Source organism: Trematomus bernacchii, unplaced genomic scaffold (assembly GCF_902827165.1).
Source record: "Trematomus bernacchii unplaced genomic scaffold, fTreBer1.1, whole genome shotgun sequence".
Taxonomy (NCBI): Eukaryota; Metazoa; Chordata; class Actinopteri; order Perciformes; family Nototheniidae; genus Trematomus; species Trematomus bernacchii.
This window is the reverse complement of record NW_022987899.1, coordinates 4,485,603-4,495,588: the sequence shown is the minus strand read 5'-3', so window position 1 is coordinate 4,495,588 and position 9,986 is coordinate 4,485,603.

The following is a 9,986-nucleotide window of genomic DNA, read 5'->3' as shown; positions in this document are numbered from 1 at the left end:
GAGAGAGGAGTGGAAATAACAGGCGTTTAGAGAATTAGAAATCCTGTCCTGTGAGCGGTCATTTTAAAGCGACGTCCATTAAAGATGAAAGGAGGCACAGCAGCAGTCAGTCTGATTGGCATAACTATGTTCACCAAAATGTATATATTTACTTTCAATTCATTCACAATGTGGTATAGTGAGACAACAACAGGCTGCAGATTTGGATATATATATATGATTTCAGAATCAAACGAGTATCAGAGCACTCATAATAACGTAATACTATCAGAGACTGGATATATTTCCCTCACCTCTCTCTGGTCGCTACAAAGGGGAAAACGTAATTACGGGCCAAACGTTTTATTTACTAACAGTAAGCAGGGGAAACCAACCAACTGAGACCTGTCACATGCACACACACGCACCGACAGCATATCTCAGGCTACAGCCGTTGTGTATTTTATTATGTGAAGTACTAGTGTCTTCCAATTGTTTTTATTTGTATTTCCTACCTATTTAGGGTTAAAAAAAACATCCTGCAATTTAGACTTTTTACATTTTATTTTAAATGTTACAGTATGTCCACTGTAGAGGACGTCAAGGCAAGGCAAGGCAAGGCAAGGCAAGTTTATTTATATAGCACCTTTCAACACAAGGTAATTCAAAGTGCTTTACAAAAATGGAAGACATTTAAAAAATGGCATTTAAAATCAGTCATTAAAAAGAAAAGATAATAAAATAAAAGTAAGCAGAGGCAAGAGCAAGCAGAAAAGCGTCTGCACTGTAAGAAAGATAAGACATAAGCCATATAAGTGTGAAAAGACAGCCACAATTAACAGATAAACTATGTAACATATTATGCTTATAACGTGATATTAATTCAAGAATACATTCACCTTTATTTAAACAATAAATAAGTAATTGTTCTGAACATTGCTGTATATTTGATCACTATAAAACTAGTTTGATTTTTTTACCTCAATATCAAATGCATTGAAACACATGAGCACACACTACAGTTTAAAAAAGCAGAAATAAAATCTAAGTTTACCGTTTTAGTTTAGTATAAGCTCACACAGACTATTTTACAAACATAGGTTCAACAAATGAACCAAAGAAAGTGAAAACCATAAAACAGATTCAGGCAGTAGGCGTATAGATTCACACTTGAAGTATTAGCCTACAGAACAGTACAGTTTACGGAGAAGAAATACAATCTGACCCCTTAGATTTTTGCTCACGTGGGTTGTTTTCCCCCCCCCTAATTATCCCCCTAATTATTTATTATTTTTACAGTCAAAACTCACCCAATCATCAGCAGCAGTTTTGGTCATGGATTGTACAGAACCCACCAAAGTTTCTCTTAAACAGAAAATAAACGAAGAGTTTCAGGTTGTAAAAAAATATCATTTGACTATTTCCCTTTCAGTGAATATTTTAAACTGGTAACAAGTAAAACATCAGGTAATACAACCACATCATGTAAACATAATTATTATTATTATCATTATTAATAATATTGTTACCCGTTTAAAATGTTCACTGAAAGGGAAATAGTCAAATTATATTTTTTTACAACCTGAAACTCTTCGCTTATTTTCTGTTCAAGACAAACTTTATTAATCCCAGAGGAGAAGTACATGTTTTACTCTGGTGTTATTCTACAATTACCCGAAATACACACACGTGCACAAACCAGACATGCACTAATGAAGAGGTGGCAGAGCGAAGGAGAGGCACATGTTGAAATGCTTCCATTAAATAATGAATCAAATATTTATATTTTCTTTGATTATAAGAAAATACATTTAAAAATCAAATCACAAACAGTTAAAAATAAACATCAATACAAAAGTTAAGCGTGAATATGCAACCGAAGTCTATAAATAACAACTTTATCACAAAATAATTGCATTGTTAAATGTGATCGAACAGAGAGTATTTGCAATCAATAATGTGTCCTATATTGTTGGGAATTTTAGAGATATATTTCTATTTCTGTATTTTTAGACCCAAATATTGTCGTGGCGCATTTTGACCCAAACTGAACCAAAAGGTGCAAAATGTGAACATGGTAAAAGGGTTAGATCAGAGAGTCAAACACACTTTCTGATGGGCAGCAGGTCGATAGAAAGGCAGGGGCGCCCCCTCCTGGGTGCTTTAGCAAAGGCTTAAATCCCTGTGTTCCCTCCAGAGGGAGTTTCTCTCCCAAACACTCCCCCACCCTGCATGAATAAATGTGTCTACGTATATCCTTTATTTAACCAGGTAAAAAGACTAAATTAAAGATTAAAATCTCTTGTCCAAGAGTGACATGGCCAAGAAGGGCATCATGAACAAAGTTACAAAAGATAAAACACAGACAAGACAGGCAGACAAATACAACTGTAAAACACAAATAAAATGGCACATTAGCCAGTCAATATGCGAAATAAAACAAACTATTAAGTAAGATTAATGCAGATCTAGATCCCTCCGCTTCGCGTCGGGCTCCTGATCAGCCTGTCGGTGTTCTTTTCCCCATAATGACCGCGTCGCTGCACATTATCCCGCTTATTACATGGCCACATTCTCAACAAAGTAATGATATGACTCCCACTATTAATTTAAATGCTTTTATGGATTTAGAAAATGATTTTATTGATTTAAAAAATAGTTGTATGTTGTAGTGCCGAGAGATAGGAGTCGGAGGCGGCGCTTCGAAGTAGCAAATGGGAACTTTAATGAGCAGCAGAAACGGACATGTTGTCGGGTCACAGCCCAGGAAGAGAAGAGAAAGCGAAAGGGAGGAGGACAGAGGCCGTAGCCTCATCCCAATACCCCTCCTCGACTCCTCTCTTCCCCTCCTCCGGGACTTGACCCGGAAATCGATCAAGACACGCCATTTTGAAGGACGTCCCAATAGCTGAAATGCACACGGAGGAGTCGAGGAGGGGTGAGGGAGGAGGGGTGAGGGAGGAGACGAAAGGGAGGATACACGAGAGCAGACTACGCGGAAGTGTTTTCACTACTCGCATATAAAAGCCCCGCCCCCACCTTCACAGCTGGTCGATTTCAACACAGGAAAACGGAGAACTGGAAGAATGAGTGGAAAAGCGTCACATAAATGTATAAGTGCTCACAGCTCCGTGGGAATTATTATGTGCAATTCATTTCTTAAGGTTATACTAACAATTTAAGTCATGTTTAATGATCTTGAACGTCACTAAAACATAGCTATTAAGAAAGCTATTTCATAAATGGCTAGATCTTGATAAATAACAATTATTTGTTTTGTTTTGTGTTAAGATATTCAGGAGTTCAATTATTTAAAATTCACAGTCCTGAATGTGGGTTTGTGGTAAATGTGGGGATCTACAGGACACACATTTTCAGAGTAAAGGCTTTCACATTATTATAATTATAATTTTATTGAAATGTACATTTTACACCAAAACGGAACACAAAAGCAGGACCAACCATCATACATTGAATTCCTTGACTAAAAAGAGAAAGCTTTATCATTTAAATACATATTTAACAATAAATGGGCCGGTTCTAAGGGGTTATTCAGTTAAACCCAATGAGAGGGGATACAGCTGTGCACATGTCATCATTAACAGACGTCGTTTAAGAGTGACGTTTGAGTGAACGAGGACATCCCAATTAATACCTGAGGACTCCTCTGTCCTCGCGTCACCTCCTCGTGTCTCTCGCTCGCATCTTACGGAGGCGGAGCTAAGACGCAAGGAAGGGACGCGAGTGAGGGAAAGGAGGAGTCGAGGAGGGGTATTGAGACGAGGCTCGTGTCTCAATAGAGTGGCGAAGTCCCTCCCTTTCCGGTTGAGCCCCATGGGACCTTATTTCGGAAAAGTTATGCATTGAAGTCAATGGAGAGAGAAAGATTATCTTTCGATCCCGTTTGAATTGTGCCACGAATTACACATATGATGTTTGTCAATTTAAAAGATAATTTTGCAAGTCAAAAAAATTAAAATGTGTCGTAAAACTGTGAAGTAACACATTTGTTTGTGTGAAAGGCTCAATGAACTACATCTCTGGTCAACCACACACGTCACCAAGATGGCCGTCACTACTGTCTTGTCAACAAACGATTGACTATCACCACAATGAAACACGTCCTGAAGAATGTCATGCAAAGCCTGCCTTCCTTTGATTCTCTCTGAACTGCCTGGTCGTTTTAATGTTTAATGTCAACCATTTGTGCAGATAGCATGAAGTAGAAAAGATCGCCGATGCTAACGTTAGCGTTAGCATTTCTCCCCCGGAATTAAATGGTGTATTATAGAATGATCACACCGGTGACAGTACTATTCAAAGGGTTCACGAAATATGACTACTACTCTTACTGTTTAACATTTTGGGTTACTTAATGTTACTTCATGTTAAGGCTAATACAAATGACAAGGCTGTAATGCTAACTAACGTGCTAGCTACTAGCTAGGTAGCTAACTTGATCAAGCCACTCCTGGTCGTTTCATCAGACGGGAAGCAAAAGAACGAGCAAGACCCATTGCTGGTATAATAACAACCTGGTACTAAGCACACAGGCATCTTGTTAAAGTTATCTTATCTTAGCCAGCGCCATATAGATAGATTATATCTATATTGCGCTGATCTTAGGTATCTGAATGGTGGAGGTAAACAATTGTGACATCACTTACGCGACTCTGGGATTTGTAGTCTTTCTAGTTACGTATTTTTCATAGTCTTATATTTCAACAGTTTTACGACAAACTGTGACTTTTTTGACATGGAAATGATTTTTTAAGATTGACAAACATCATATGTGTAATTCATGGCACAATTCAAACGGGATCGAAAGATAAGTTTTCTCTCCCCATTGACTTCAATGCATAACTTTTCCGGAATAAGGTCCCATACCCCGGAAGTAAGTGGGAGGGACTTCGCCACTCTATTCAGGCGTTTCATCCTTCGAAGGGTGCATTCGTAGACCGCATACGTCACTTCCGCCGAAAGAAGGCTGTCCCAATTTAAAAAAAAGACGAGACTCCTCCGAATGCGGCCCACGAATGCAGCCTTCTTTTCCCCAATCTGAAGGATACATCTGATGTACACTCCGCGGCCTACCATATCCCAGGGTGCAATGCGCGCAGGGAAGAATGAGTTTTTTTCAAATGAAATGGCTTCCGGTCTCCCCAGCAGAGTGGATTTAAAAGCAGCAGCAAGCGGAGGAATCACTAATAAATGTGAGTATTGGGTTTTAACTTACTTTAAATTAACTAATGTCACACACGTCAAAGCCAAGGGACATTAAAACGTACATTTTCGTTAAATAATACGGATAAATATGTGACGCTAACTAGCTAGCTGGACGTACTGCACTGTTGTTTACACTTATTTTTAATTCAATTCAGAAGTTTACTAAAGTCATACAGACATCTTGGCTCTGTTATAGATAAGTTATAATGTATATTAAATAGACCAAAGTGAAAACATTTAGACCGGTATAGCCTACACTACAGTACGGTGGGATTTATAAAAGGCTACCCTGACGTGTATCTGCTGTTAGCTTTATTTATTTCTCTGACATGTTCCAATGTTTTACTGTTTATTAAACTTTGGGACAACATTACAACCTTTGTGTTCACCTCATGCTGCTTTGAGGTAGGGCTAAAAGAAAAGCCTATTTTAAATATTTCCACCATCTTTGATCATCTTTTTACTGAGGTTTTAACCATTATTTACAACATGTGTACATAAGCAGTGGACTAATAGGATATCTCTAGGTGATTACACTGTCTTCAGTTTAATTTTATTAATACAAAAAATAGGTCATAGAAAATGTTTAATTGTGTATTTCAGCAGAGCGGGGGGTCACGGTGCTGCTGGACCTGGAGGTGCTGACCTGGAGTCAGTGGGACATCATCTGGGCTGGTTTAGGGGAAGAAGGAGAATAATCACAGCTATTAAGATTAGAACACTAATATTGTTAAGAATCAATCTATACAACATGCTTTTGTTCATTTAAAAAACATATTGTTTTATTAGTACAGAAAAATTAAGACTTATTTTAAATATGAAATAATATGATTAAATTACATCAGCAATAGCCTATATAATTTATATAATATTTAATTTATAATTTCTCTTTATTTCATCGCCGATGGTGATCTCCAAAAAATGTAAAAGTAAAAGTAAAGTTTCTGGATCCTTTTCAGCTGAGTTAGCTTGTAAGCTAATTTGCTAGCAGGCTGCTGGAGCAGCGCAACCGAACAGCGCCTATCACGTGACGTAAATACGAAGCGCTCCGTAGGTTAGACCGTCTCATTTCGTAGGCCGCTCGGTCCAGCCTACCCGGTCTACGTGGGCTGGGTCCTCCGTGGACCGCGTAGGCTGCGTACTCCGAAGGGTGCAGCCCCTGAATTGAGACACGGCCACAGTATATACCCCGGAGGTACCGTAAACATATGTGTCCGTGCGGAAACAATACCCCCAACCTGTAGTTCCTTGATTGAATTATGTAACCCCGTTAATTAGTGATCACTACACAAGCCCCCCCAGAATTCAACCATGGACACAATCCTCGCGTCCGGGAGGAAGCACCACAGGGGCCGAGGAGGGCGGGGCCGCCGGCGAGGGCCGGGCCATGGAACGGGCCGTCGGATGGGGGCCGCAGGACAGGGTAGGGGCCCTAACGAGGGCGAGGGCATCCCCACCGGGGGGTGGGGGGCGGGCCGGAACGGGCCGTCGTCAGGGGGCCGCAGAAAGCAGGGTCGATGTGTTGCGACGTGGGGACAGGCGTGAACATCCCGGTGGTCCCCAGCAGGGAAGAGCGCTGCCCGGCCGCAGGCGAAGGCACAGCGGCGGCGGGTACGAAGTCCTCGGGAGGAAGGAGCCGTGTCCCCGGGAGGAGGGAGCCGTGGACAGGGGAGAGGCCAGACGGGGCGCCGTCCGAAGCCGCCGTCGAGGCGAACTGTGAGCCGCGGTTAGAGGAGAGGCCAGGCAGGGTCCCGAAGCGCGCCACCCACGGGCCGATGAAGGCATGGGCGACGTCCGAAACCGTAGAGTCGAGGCGAGACGGGGTCCAGAAGCGCGCCACCCACGGGCCGAAGAAGGCATGGGCGACGTCCGAAGCCGCCGTCGAGGTGGTGAAAAAGCGAGAGGGTCCACACGAGGCCGACCAGACATGATCGAACCTCCTCTCCGGCACCACAAAAAAAAAAAATCAGATGTCGATAGCCGCTAGCTGCTAGTCGTTAGCCGTCGTCATCAGCCGTTGCTAGCTGTCGTCGTTAGCCGTTGGTAGCTGCTAGCCGTCAGCTGTCGTGGCTAGCTGTCGTTAGCCGTCAGCTGCTAGCTGTTAGCAGTCGTGGCCAGCCGTTCTCGACGGCCGTTAGTCGCTGTCGGCGGCCCCGGAGCCTCTGCCAGGCGGCGTGCCCCCACCAGGGAAGGTGCTGCAGCGTGTAGTGGCAAGCACCTCAGGGGTAAATTGTCGGGCGGCCAGGAAGAACCGGCTAGTTTCTTCGGCCAAAGCGCGGGGCTCAACACTAGCCGTGTTAGCTAGCGCAGCCCGGACACGCAGCCGCATGTCCCGAAGAAACAGCTCCACGAGGTAGAAGACGGGTTTCTCCATACCTGGCAGGTCGCGGGAATGGCGAGCGACGTCCTCAGCCATTCCGTGGGGCGCACCGAGCCTCAGTCTGTGTGCACGTGGCAGCCACGGACGTCTCCAAGAATCCCCGGCATTTCGAGAAAAGCTGCGCTTTTTGCCGTGTTCGGTTCAGTCTCGGATCCTTCACGAGACTTATCACATCAGGGTCACCAATGTAGTGCCGAGAGATAGGAGTCGGAGGCGGTGCTTCGAAGGTGCAAATGGGAACTTTAATGAGCAGCAGAAACGGACATGTTGTCGGGTCGCAGCCCAGGAAGAGAAGAGAAAGCGAAAGGGAGGAGGACACAGTGGGTGTTTCTCAATCGCGAGTACGCTTGCTTGGTAGCACATGTCTGCCGAGCATCTTGCTTCAGAAGCGAGTCAAGAATACTTCCTGGCATTCGGAAAACGAAGTGTGGAACACGCTAGCAAGTGTGCAGGAGGGCGTCATATGAGAGGCCCCCGCCTTACATCTTCCGCCAAAGATTTGGGGAATTTGGTCCGTGCGCAAAGCATTGTGGGGATTTTAAGACCGCGGAGTCTACTCATGTGCAGCCTCGATATTTCTCCAAACGGAGTACGCCGGGCTCGGTAGATTTCCAAGTATGCTGGAGATTGGAACAGTACTTCGGCGGCACTCGATGACGTAGTGTGCTTGAAATAGTGGCTCTGAAGCAGCTTTACTCGCGATTGAGAAACACCCAGTATATACCCCGGAGGTACCGTCAACATATGTGTCCGTGCGGAAACAATACCCCCAACCTGTAGTTCCTTGATTGAATTATGTAACCCCGTTAATTAGTGATCACTACAATGTATTGATTTAAATTGACATGCATCCGCTAAGGAAAATAGTCCGTTGTTACCGTTTGAAAAACGTAGCAACGGCAGGAAGGCGGAGCTTTTTGATTACAGATTTGAAAACATCGTTGCTTGCTTTAAAAGTAGCACAATTCATGATGTCAAACCTTGGAAAGTATCTAGATATCCCTGCCCTAATGCCAAAGTAACTGGCAACTGAATATGTGTCGCCGTTTGATGTCTATGTCTGGACCGCTGCGTAAAAAGGAGGGTTTCTGCCCGTTACTTCTCCGCTGTTTCCTTGTCGCTCTTGTCTTGTCAGTTAGAAAAGCAAACTGCATGCAGTTTGCTTTTCGGCCAAAACTGTATACAGTTAAATCGAACGGACTTCTTTGTGCAGATTTGAGCGTCCTTAACAACGGTCAATAAATCCTTGACAGCGGTCTGTCTGTTCTGGATTAACAACGTGTCACGTGTTCTGAATTGACCAATCAGAATCGAGTATTCAACTAAACCATGTAATAAGTAACGGCCCGTCCACACAGCAGCGTTAAAAAAATCTTGGAGGTGGGCGTATCTGAAGCTTGGGGATTTTTTGCGAGCAAGGCACCAACAACCAATCACATGAATCTCCCGCCCCCGACATACGAAGCAAAAAAGCCCGAAGTAAACTGGATATAAACTCCCCAAACAGGCGAAAACCTACCACTGTCTCTGCCACCTCCCTCCATGCCTGGCTCCTCCGGTTTATATCCCGGTAGGTAAATAGGGACTGGTCATAAAGCACCGGGTGATTCCCTACCGCTAATTTCTCCTCCATTTTTTGGAATATGAGGAAATGACCTGCGGTATGTCTCTCCCAGCATACACGCGGTTTGATTGGCTAGCGCTTGAACTGTCAGATTTGCATACACAGGATTTGATTGGCTGACGCTTCCACCTCAGCTTCAAAAGTTGAACATTGCTCAACTTTGAATCCTGAAAATCCTGAAAATCTCCGCTCTGCTGCCCACAATGCAGTTCGGCGAAAAGTGAGGCAAAGTGACGTCACCCCATTCAAAGTGAATGGGCAGAAGCGTTCCAAGATTTTTTAACGCTGCTGTGTGGACGGTCCGTTTAAGGGATAATGTGCAGCGACGCGGTCATTATGGGGAAAAGAACACCGACAGGCAGATCAGGAGCCCGACGCGAAGCGGAGGGATCTAGATCGGCATGAAGGTGTATACAGCCAAACTGTATACAGTTCAGCCAAACTGTATACAGTTCAATCGACCGGACTTCTTTCTGCAGATTTGAGCATCCTTAACAACGGTCAATAAATCCTTGACAGCCCTCTGTCTGTTCTGGATTAACAACGTGTCACGTGTTCTGAATTGACCAATCAGAATCGAGTATTCAACTAAGCCATGTAATAAGTAAGGGATAATGTGCAGCGACGCGGTCATTATGGGGAAAAGAACACCGACAGCGGAATTAGGCGGGGACCGAGGTCCGGAGACTCCACCTGCACACGAAGCCATCCTCATCAACTACTGCGTCACCCGGATACGAGTCACTGTCCAAACTACTCACAGACTGCACCGAGCGC